The sequence below is a fragment of the Oryx dammah genome, unplaced genomic scaffold (genome assembly GCF_014754425.2).
Source record: "Oryx dammah isolate SB20612 unplaced genomic scaffold, SCBI_Odam_1.1 HiC_scaffold_23, whole genome shotgun sequence".
NCBI lineage: Eukaryota > Metazoa > Chordata > Mammalia > Artiodactyla > Bovidae > Oryx > Oryx dammah.
The window spans coordinates 63,274,970-63,287,215 of record NW_024070207.1 but is presented as its reverse complement, the minus strand read 5'-3'; the positions used below and the strand labels follow the sequence as shown (position 1 = coordinate 63,287,215).

Here is a 12,246-nt window from a genome sequence, read left to right as displayed (position 1 = left end):
ATTTGATCTCTGGTTCCTCTGCCTTTTCTAAAACCAGCTGGAACATCAAGAAGTTCACGGTTCACATATTGCTGAAGCCTGGCTTGGAGAATTTTGAGCATTACTTTACTAGCATGTGAGATGAGTGAAACTGTGTGGCAGTTTGAGCATTCTTTTGCATTGCCTTTCTTTGGGATTAGTATGAAAACTGACCTTTTCCAGTCTTGTGACCACTGCTGAGTTTTCCAAATTTGCTGGCATATTGACTGCAGCACTTTCACAGCATCATCTTTCAGGATTTGAAAGAGCTCAACTTAATTCCATCACCTCCACTACCTTTGTTCACAGTGATGCTTTCTAAGGCCCACTTGACTTCACATTCCAGGAGGTCTGGCTCTAGGTGAGTGATCACACCATCATGATTATCTGGGTTGTGAAGATCTTTTTTGTACAGTTCTTCTATGTATTCTTGCCACCTCCTCTTAATATCTTCTGCTTCTGTTAGGCCCAGACAATTTCTGTCCTTTATTGAGCCCATCTTTGCATGAAATGTTCCCTTGGTATGTCTAATTTTCTTGACGAGATCTCTAGTTTTTCCCATTCTGTTATTTTCCTCTATTTCTTTGCATTGATTGCTGAAGAAGGCTTTCTTATCTCTTCTTGCTACTCTTTGGAACTCTGCATTCAGATGCTTATATCTTTCCTTTACTCCTTTGCTTTTTGCCTCTCTTCTTTTCACAGCTATTTGTAAGGCCTCCCCAGACAGCCATTTTGCTTTTTTGCATTTCTTTTCCTTGCGGATGGTCTTGATCCCTGTCTCATGTACAATGTCACAAACCTCATTCCATAGTTCATCAGGCACTCTATCTATCAGATCCAGGCCCTTAAATCTCTTCTCACTTCCACTGTATAATCATAAGGGATTTGATTTAGGTCATACCTGAATGATCTAGCAGTTTTCCCTACTTTCTTCAATTTAAGTCTGAATTTGTTAATAAGGAGTTCATGATCTGAGCCACAGTCAGCTCCTGGTCTTGGTTTTTGTTGACTGTATAGAGCTTCTCCATCTTTGGCTGCATAGAATATAATCAATCTGATTTCAGTGTTGACCATCTGGTGATGTCCATGTTTAGAGTCTTCTCTTGTGTTGTTGGAAGAGGGTGTTTGCTATGACCAGTTCATTTTCTTGACAAATTTCTAATAGTCTTTGCCCTGCTTCATTCTGCATTCTAAGGCCAAATTTGCTGTTACTCCACGTGTTTCTTTACTTCTGAATTTTGCATTCCAGTCCCCTATAATGAAAAGGACATCTGTTTTGGATGTTAGTTCTAAAAGGTCTTGTAGGTCTTCATAAAACCGTTCAACTTCAGCTTCTTCAGCATTACTGGTTGGAGCATAGACTTGGATAACTGTGATATTGAATGGCTTGCCTTGGAAACGAACAGAGATCATTCTGTCGTTTTTGAGAGTGCATCCAAGTACTGCATTTCAGACTCTTTTGTTGACCATGATGGCTACTCCATTTCTTCTGAGGGATTCCTGCACGCAGTAGTAGATATAATGGTCATCTGAGTTAAATTCACCCATTCTAGTCCATTTTAGTTTGCTGATTCCTAGAGTGTCGACATTCACTCTTGCCATCTCTTGTTTGAACACTTCCAATTTGCCTTGATTCATGGACCTGACATTCCAGGTTCCTATGCAGTATTGCTCTTTACAGCATCGGACCATGCTTCTATCTCCAGTCACATCCACAGCTGGGTATTGTTTTTGGTTTGGCTCCATCCCTCATTCTTTCTGGAGTTATTTCTCCACTGATCTCCAGTAGCATATTGGGCACCTACTGACCTGGGGAGTTCCTCTTTCAGTATCCTGTCATTTTGCCTTTTCATACTCTTCCTGGGGTTCTCAAGGCAAGAATACTGAAGTGGTTTGCCATTCTCTTCTTCGGTGGACCACATTCAGTCAGGCTTCTAGCTATTCTTAATTATTCCTTAACCCTAAACTTATTTTGCCATTAATATTTCCCTCACAAACAGTTTTCAGAATACATTCCTTCCTATGGCCTCAAGCTGAGGCCTTTGTGCTCATCCTAGGACATTCTTTATAAAGATCCTTGAAGAAATGTCAATGGTTACTTTATAGATTATTTTCTGGGCCCAACTGTAGAAGGCTTTGTGCTTTTTCATGCTTCTTTCAAGCACCTTAACATTCTTTCTAGCCAAGTCAACTGAAGAAAAGAAAGAATAAGTCAGAATCACAAAGCCTAACTCCTTCATCCTGGGACCGTGCCTGCGAGATGAGGAGAGGGGGTTGGGGTCATTCCTCTGTTTTGTCAGTAATGCCTAACCCGGCTCCCGACACACAGATAGTCTCATATAGGATAAACCTAAGGACAAACATGTAGCAACACACAGTAATCAGACAAACCTAGATTAAACACAAAGAAAATATATTAAAAGCAGCATGGGAAAAGCAATAAGTAACATGCAAGGGATACCTCTTAAAACTAACAGCTGATCTTTCAGCAGAAACTCTACAAGCCAGGAGATTGCAGGAAAATTTAAAGTACTTAAAGGGAGGTTGGGGAACTACAATTAAAATTACACTACACAGCGAGGATCTCATTCAAAATTGATGGAATAGTCAAATGCTTTACAGACAAGTAAAAGTTAAGAGAACTTAGCACCAACAAACCAGCTTTACAACAATTTATAAAGGGGCTTATATTAGCAGGAAACAAAAGGAAAGGCAAAAACCTACAAAAAAAGAAAAAAAAAAGAAGCCCAAAACAATTAAGAAAATGCCAATGTGAATATATATATATATATATATCAATTGTTACTTTAAATGTAAATAGATTAAGTTCAACAACAAAAAGACACAGACTGACAGAATGTATACACAAACAAGACCCATATGTATGCTATCCACAAGACACCCGCTTCAGACCTAGAGATACATAGAGACTCAAAGTGAGAGGATAAAACAAGAAACTTCTTGCAAATAGAAATCAAAATAAAGCAGTAATAGCAATTCTTATATCAGCCAAAATAGACCTTAAAGAATATTATGAGATAAGGAATGACACAACTTAATGATCGAGAGATCAATCCAGGAAGAAAAATTAATAATTGTAAATATTTATGCACCCAACATAGGAGCACCTCAATACATAAGGCAAACACTAACACACGTAAAAGTGGAAATCCATAGTAACACAATAAGAGGACATTTTAACACCCTATTTATACCAATGGACAAATCTTCAAAACAGAAAATTAATTGGGAAACAAAAGCCTCAAATGACACATTAGAACAGATGAAACTCATTGATATATTCAGAATATTCTGCTGCTGCTGCTAAGTCACTTCAGTCGTGTCCAACTCTGTGCGACCCCATAGACGGAAGCCCATCAGGCTCCCCTGTCCCTGAGTTTCTCCAGGCAAGAACACTGGAGTGGGTTGCCATTTCCTTCTCCAATGCATGGAAGTGAAAAGTGAAAGTGAAGTCGCTCAGTTGTGTCCGACTCTTAACGACCCCATGGACTGCAGCCTACCAGGCTCCTCTGTCCATGGGATTTTCCAGGCAAGAGTACTGGAGTGTGGTGCCATTGCTTTTTCTCCAGAATATTCTATCCACATTCAAAAGGATGCACTTTCTTCTCAAGTGCATATGGAATATTCTCCAGGAGAAACCACATCTTGGGTCACAAACAAATCCTCAGGAAATTTAAGAAAATGAAAGTCATATCAAGCATCTTTTCTGACCACAACACTATGAGAATAAATATTAATTGTAGGGAAAAAAACTGTAAAAAAGGACAAACAAACACATGGATCTTAAACGATACTTTTCTAAATAACCAACAGTTTATGGAAGAAGCAAAAGGAGAAATCGATTTCTAGAAACATATGACACTGAAATTATGATGACTCAAAATCTATGGGAGGCAGCAAAAGCAGTTTGAAGAGAGAAAGTTATAGCAATACAAGCCTAACTCAAGAAACAAGAAAAAACATTGAAAAGATAACCTAACTTTATACCTAAAACAACTGGAAAAAAGAACAACAAAAACAAAAACAAAGTTAGTAGAAGGAAAGAAATCATAAAGATAAGAGCAGAAGTAAATGAAAAAGAAATGAAAGAAAAAAATTAGTAAAGATGTATAAAACTAAAAGTTGGTTCTTGGAGAAGAGAAAATTGACAAATCATGAGCCAGACTCATCAAGAAAAAAAGAGAGACGACTCAAATCCACAAAATTAGAAATGATAAAGGAGAGGTTATGACAGACAATGCATAAATACAAAGGGCCATAAGAGAAAATTATGAGCAATTATATGTCAATAACATGGACAATCTGGAAAAAATGGACAGATTCTTAGAAAAATTTAGCCTTACAAGACTGAATCAGGAAGAAATAGAAATTATGAACAAGCCAGTCAGAAGCACTGAAATCAAAACTATAATCAAAATTTTTCCAAAAGAACCAAAGCCCAATTCCAGATGGCTACACAGGTGAATTGTATCAAATGTTTAGAGAAGAGCTAATGCCTATCATTCTTGAACTCTTCTGAAAATTACCAAGGAAGGAACACTTCCAAACTCATTCTGTGAGGCCACCATCACCCTGATACCAAAATCATATAAAGATATCACAAAAATAAAAAATTACAGGTCAATATCTCTGATGAACTTGGGTGCAAAATCCTCAAAAAAATTCTAGCTTACAGAATCCAACAATACATTAAAAGGATCATACACCATGATCAAGTAGAGTTTATCCAAGGGATGCAAGAATTTTTCAATATACACAAATCAGTCAATGTAATACACAATATTAACAAATTTAATGATTTCAATTAAAAAAAAAAACTTTTGTTGAGGATTTTTGCATCTGTGTTCATCAGTGATACTGGCTTGTAATTCTCTCATTGTGATATCGTCTGATCTTAATGTAAATGTAATAAAGATCTTGTAGAATGAGTTTGGAAGTTTTCTTTCCTCTGCAACTTTTTGGAATAGTTTGAGCAGGATTGATGTTAGCTCTTATCTAAATGTTTGTTAGAATTTGCCTGTGAAACCATCTGCCCTAGGCTTTTGTTTGTTGGAAGATTTTTTTATCACAATTTCTGTTTCAGTGCTTCTGATTGGTTTATTCATGATTTCTATTTCTTCCTGATTCACTCTTGCAAGGTTGAACTTTTCTAAGAATCAGTCCATTTCTTCCAAGTTGTCCATGTTATTGGTGTATAGTTGCTCATAATATTCTCTTGTGGTCCTTTGTATTACCGCATTGCCTGTTGTGATTTTTTCTTTTTTCATTTCTGATTTTATTTACTTGAATCTTCTTGAGGTAGGCTTATTGTCAATTTTGTTTATCTTCTCAAAGAATTAGATTTTAGTTTTACTGATCATTGCTATTGTTTTCTTTATTAAAAAAAATATTTCTATTCTGATCTTTACAGTTTCTTTCTTTGTACCAACTTTTTTTTCCTTTTTCTGGTTGCTGTAGATGTAAGGTAGGCTTGTCTAATTGGTGTTTTTATCACTTCTTGAGGTAGGATTGTATTGTGATAAACTCCCTCACACTAATGCTTTTGCTGCATACCGTAGGATTTGAGCCATTATATTTTTATTATCATTTGTTTCTAGGCATTTTTTAAAATTTCCTCTTCGATTTCTTCAGTGTTCTCTTGGTTATTTACTAGTTTATTGTTTAGCCTCCATGTGTTTGTGCTTTTTACAGTTTTTTTTTTTCCTGTGATTGAAATTTAATCTCATAGCCTTGTATTCAGAAATGATGCTTGATATCATTTCAATTTTCTGAAATTGATCAAGGCTTGATTTGTGACTTAAGATATGATCTAATCCAGAGAATGTTTCATGTGTACTTAAGAAAAAATGTGTATTCTGCTGCTTTGGGATGGAGGTTCATGTACATATCTGTTAGGAACGTCTGATCTAATATGTCATTTAAAGATTTCATTTCATTATTAATTTTCTGTCTGGATGACATGTCCATTGGTGAAATTGGGGTGTTAAAGTCCCATACTGTTATCACGTTACTGTCAATTTCCCCCTTTTATGGTTCTTAGCATTTGCCTTATATATTGGATATGTTGGATGCATAAATATTTGTAATTGTTATATTATCTTTTTGGAACAATCCCATGATCATTATGTAGTGTCCTTACTCAATTCTTTTAAAAGATTTTATTTGAAAGTCTATTTTCCCTGAGAGTATTGCTACCCCAGCTTTCCTTTGGTTTTCAGTTGCATGGAGTGTATTTTCCATCACCTCCCTTTCAATCTGCATGTGCCATTAGTTTGAAGTGGGTCTGTTATAGGCAATATATACCCAGGTCTTGTTTCTATGTCCATTCAGCCAGTCTGTGTCTTTTGATTGGTGAATTTAATCCATTTGCATTTAACATAGTTATGGATATGTATGTTTCTATTGCCATTTTTTTAATTTTTTGTAGTTTGTTGTGTGTGTGTGTGTGTTTTCTTCTCTTCCTTCCTGCCTAGACAGTTTGCTTTAGCATTTGTTTGAAAACTGGTTACCTTTTGCTTGTTTGTGAAGTTCTGATTTCTCATTCAAATATGAATGAGACCTTTACTGGGTAGAGTAATTTTGGTTATAGGTTTTTCCCTTTCATCACTTTAAATATATATTGTCACACACTCTCTTCTGGCCTGAAGAATTCTGCTGAAAATTCAGTTGAGAGACTTATGGGGATTCCCTTGTATGCTACTTATTTCTTTTCCCTTACTCTTTTCAACAGTTCCCTTCATATTTAGTTTTTATTAGTTTGCTTAATGTGTCTCAGCACCTTTCTAAAAGTGTTTATACTTCAATGGCAATTTCTTTAAAAATGTTAGGGAAATTTTTGGCTATAATCTCTTCAAGTATTTTCTCAGATCCTCTATCTTTCTCAACCTCTTATGGGACCCCTATAACTCGAATCCTGGTACAGTTAGTAATATTCCACTGGTCTCTGAGACTTTCTTAAATTATTTTCATTCTTTTTTTCCATTCTGCTCCTTCACAGTTATTTTGACCATTCTGTCTTTCATCTTACTTATCCTTTCTTCTGCCTGAGTTATCCTGCTACTGATTTCCTTTATTTTTAATTTAGTTAATTCTTTATTCCTTGTTAAATGTGTTAAATACTTATTGCATTTTCTTCAATCTGTTTGTGAGACTTTGGAACTTCTTAGCCATCATTAATGTAAATTCTTTTTTTCATACTCATTGCCTATTTCCTTTTCATTTATTTAATATTCTAGGTTTTGGCCTTGTACCTTTACCTCCAACTATATATATATATATATATATATATATATATAGTCTTTTTGTTTGTTTGATGAGTGGGACTGTGTTCCTTTCTTACTGACTGGTTTATCCTGAGGGTTCAAGCAGTGCAGTTTGCAAGCCTTTGGGAAAATACGTTTTGGTGTTTAGATGTGGACCTCTGAAATACTTCACTCTGATTAATATTCCAGGGGGCTTGATGCTTTCTCTTTGTCCATCAGGTCAGGGCATTCCTGCCACAAGAGGTCAGGCCTGGCCCTAGTCTATGAACCAGGATCCTGTAAGCTGCAGGGTATGGCAAAAAAGAAAAAAGAGAAAATAAAGGAGCAGAACAATAAGAAAGAATAAAAAAATACAATAAATTTAGAAAACTAACATATATATTAGAAAAAAAATCAATGTATATTAAGCAGGCCCTGGAAGTTAAAACTTATCTCAAAGAGGACCCAAAAAAAAAAAAAGGCAGTAAAAAATAAAAAAGGAGCAGAACAATAGCAAAGAGTAAAAAATAAACTAAGTTTCAGTTCAGTTCAGTCGCTCAGTCATGTCCAACTTTTTGCAACCCCATGAATCACAGCACGCCAGGACTCCCTGCTCATCATTAACTTTCGGAGTTCACTCAGAATCATGTCCATCGAGTCAGTGATGCCATCCAGCCATCTCATCCTCTGTTGTCCCCTTCTCCTCCTGCCCCCAATCCCTCCCAGCATCAGAGTCTTTTCCAATGAGACAACTCTTCGCATGAGGTGGCCAAAGTACTGGAGCTTCAGCTTTAGCATCATTCCTTCCAAAGAAATCCCAGGGCTGATCTCCTTCAGAATGGACTGGTTGGATCTCCTTGCAGTCCAAGGGACTCTCAAGAGTCTTCTCCAACACCACAGTTCAAATGCATCAATTATTCGGTGCTCAGCCTTCTTTGCAGTCCGACTCTCACATCCATATGTGACCACTGGAAAAACCATAGCCTTGACTAGATGGACCTTAGTCGGCAAAGTAATGTCTCTGATTTGGAATATACTATCTAGGTTGGTCATAACTTTTCATCCAAGGAGTAAGCGTCTTTTAATTTCATGGCTGCAATCACCATCTGAACTGATTTTGGAGCCAGAAACTATAAAATCTGACACTGTTTCCACTGTTTCCCCATCTATTTCCCATGAAGTGATGGGACCGGATGCCGTGATCTTGGTTTTCTGAATGTTGAGCTTTAAGCCAACTTTTTCACTCTCCTCTTTCACTTTCATCAAGAGGCTTTTTACTTCCTCTTCATTTTCTGCCATAAGGGTGGTGTCATCTGCATATCTGAGGTTATTGATATTTATCCCGGCAATCTTGATTCCAGCTTGTGTTTCTTCCAGTCCAGCATTTCTCATGATGTACTCTGCATATAAGTTAAATAAGCAGAGTGACAATATACAGCCTTGACGTACTCCTTTTCTTACTTGGAACCAGTCTGTTGTTCCATGTCCAGTTCTAACTGTTGCTTCCTGACCTGCATATAGATTTCTCAAGAGGCAAGTCAGGTGGGCTGGTATTCCCTTCTCTTTCAGAATTTTCCACAGTTTTTTGTGATCCACACAGTCAAAGGCTTTGGCATAGTCAATAAAGCTGAAATAGATGTTTTTCTGGAACTCACTTACTTTTTCCATGATCCAGTAGATGTTGGCAATTTGATCTCTGGTTCCTCTGCCTTTTCTAAAACCAGCATGAACATCAGGAAGTTCACGGTTCACATATTGCTGAAGTCTGGCTTGGAGAATTTTGAGCATTACTTTAGAAAACAAATGGGAATATATATGAAACAACCACTAGACAGTAAAACTGAACTCCACTGGTAAAGAACAAGAAAACAAGAGAGGAAAGCAATGTAGCAAAATCCTTCACTGTATGGGGCAGTGTCTAGTTGCGGAAAGGCTTAATGGGTGGTGAGGTTTAGTTAGAGGTGGTATTTAGACAGGGGCAGAGTTCTGGCTTCCTGCTGACACCACTGAAAGAGGTCCTGGGTAGGAGTGGGGGGCAGGGCCTGAACTCAGCCCAGCTGAAGGTGTCTTTGGAGTGTTTCTGGCTTCAGGGTGTAAAGGATTAGGCCCCAGTCTCCAGGAGGCCCCCAGGGGCTGAATAAGTGGGGGAATATCAGGCAGATTCTCCACTCCTCTACACCCCAAGTGACCCTCCCGTTGCCAACCTGGCTCTTCTTTATTACCCTTCCCTCTTACACCCATAAAACCTATGTGGACAGAAGGTGATCTGGAGGACAAAGGGGCCTTGGAGGGCAGAGGGGTATCAAGAGGATGGAGGACCTGGACCAAGGTCTCAGGAGTCTCCCTGGGGCTTTGTGGGCAAAGGAACACTGGGTAGGTTCCCTGTTCCTCAAACTCTGAGGGATCCTCCCTTAACTAATCTGCTTCTTTCCCTTTCCACCTTCCTCTCACACCAACAGGACCTACATGGGCACAGAGGGAGCTCTTAGATGAGACCGTGAGGGTGGAGAGGGGAATGGATGGTGGATGCTTCCCTCAATGGTGGAGGCTTCCCTGGATGGTTGAGGACCAGGTTTAGGGCCGCAGGAGGCTCCTGGGGGCCAAATGTACAGGGAAAACCATGAGGTTCATCCAATCAATCCTGTGATCTGTGAGGATTGATCCCTTCCCTGCTGATCTCTTGAGTATGCCTCTGCTTTTGCCTAAACCAATGCCCTCCCCTCTCCTAGTTGCTCCTCATCCTCACTGGTACTTGGCGACCTTGACTTCTCCTACCCACCTTATTCACCCTTACATTGTACCTGATTATTCAAGAGTTTCTCCTGTCTGCCTGATTGTTGGAGGCCCCCCACTGGCATCTGGTGAGTATTCTAGGTGTGAGGAGAGACAGACTCCCTGACTTCCTTCTCTGCCATCTGCCATCTTGGCCCCACCTCCCCCCCTCCATGACTTTTTGCTTTATCTTGACATATTCTTTCTCCAGTGCCCTTCCTTTCATTATGTGACTCTGAATTTTTAATACATATTGTTTTTCTTCCTGAAAAACTTTTTTAAAATTTCTTGCAAGGTGACTCTAATGGCAACAAGTTCCCTCAGTTTGTCTAAGAAAATATTTTATTTCCCTTCACTTTTGAAGGATAATTTTAAAAGGTACAAAATTCTAAGTTGCTGAGTTTTTTCTTTCAATACTCTAAAATCTTCATTTCATTCTCTTCTTCCTTATATGATTTCTGAACAGACAAATGTGGTTTTTACACTTCTTCCTCTATAGGTAAGTTTTCCGATGCCCTGTTTTATTTTTTTTAAATTATTTTATTTATTTTACTTTACAATTTATTTTATTAAAGAACAGTTGATTTATAATTTTGTGTTAATTCTTGCTATACAGCAAAATGATCAAGTTATATATATGTGTTTGAAAAAATATGTTTATACACATTCTCTTTCATACTCTTTTCTGTTATGATGTATGACTGGATATTGAATATAATTCCTTATGCTAAACAGTAGGACCTTGTGTTTACCCAGGCTATATATAATGCTTGCATATGTTAATCCCATCAAGATTTTTTTAAATACATAATTTTTACAGTTAGAATATGATATGCATAGGTATGCTTTTTTGACATATATCCTGTTTAGTGTTCCCTGAGATTCATGAAACTATTGCTTGTTGTCTAACTTTAATTTGGATATTGCTTTAAATGCTTATTTCATTCCTTTTTTTTTTCTTGTAGCTCCACTATGTGTAATGTGTATATTATAGCTTTTGAAGTTTTCCTACAGTCCTTGAATATTCTGTTTTTAAAGTTTTCCCTTTGCTTTTCATTTTTGGAAACTTCTATACCCATATACTAAACCTCAGGTGTTATTTTTAGCCCTGTCAAGTCTACAAATAAGCCCATCAAATAAAATGTTTATTATAATGTTTCTGATCTCTAGCATTTATTTTTGGTTCTTAGGATTTTCATCTCTCCACCTGTATTTTCCATCTCTTCTTGCACATTTGTTTGTTTGTTTTACTTTTTCATCATAGCCTTTAGCATATTGATCAGAGTTGTTTTCAATTCCTGATTTGATAATTACAGCATCACTGTCATATCCTGTTTGGTTATGATGCTTATTATGTGAATTTTTTGTTCTTTAGTGTTTATATATATATTATTGGAAAGTCAGCAAGATATATTAAATAGAATGAACCACAGTGAATAAACCTTAATAATCCAGTGGATATTCATGGTAGGAAGGGAAAACTTCTATAGTCTTACCCATTAGATTTCTGCTTTTTAGTAACCCGTGACCCTGGATTACAAATTTCACAGTGCTGGTAATCTTGTGACACTGGAATATAAATTTCACAGTGCTTTTCAGTTATCCACCCAACCCCACCCCACCCCACTTAAATGGGGATAACAAGATGGTACTGGATTTGAGTATTTCTATGCCTGAAAGATGAGCCTCTAAATACCCCAGCAGGCTAGTTCCTGGGAAAATAATTTCTCCTCAATGCTGGCCTTGTTAAGGACAGAATGCACTTATATATTTCAAAATGGTTATTTTTCCCCTCTTGCTGCCATAAATGTGTGGAGATATTTATTTAATTTTTCACTTTGCCAGAGCTTCTGAAGGTAAAACTCATAACCATGTGAGATCGCCCTTATGACCTGTTCTACATGGAGATTTTAATTATCAACTTGACAAAACTGAGTCACCATCAATTTGTCAGTTACAATTTATGTTTTCCAATCTCAGTCCTGGTTCTTGTGAATATTTTTGTTTGAGAGTTTCTACTATGGAAATTTGAGGTTTTCTGTGTTTTCCTGTCTGATTCTTCAACTTTGGGTTCACTGGTCTGTCACCTCACTTCTCTGTTGAACCTAAAACAATGGTTTTGCAGTTTGTTCAGATTTTTCCTTGGTAAGGTAGAGTGGCAATTTCTAAGCCCCTTATATAATGGACTAGAAAA

At 37.3% G+C, this 12,246-nt stretch overlaps 1 pseudogene; it reads right to left on the bottom strand.

Annotated features, from left to right (window-relative positions):
- Positions 1 to 924: 924 nt before the first annotated feature.
- On the bottom strand, positions 925 to 1,823 carry LOC120881908 (annotated as a pseudogene).
- Positions 1,824 to 12,246: the final 10,423 nt, after the last annotated feature.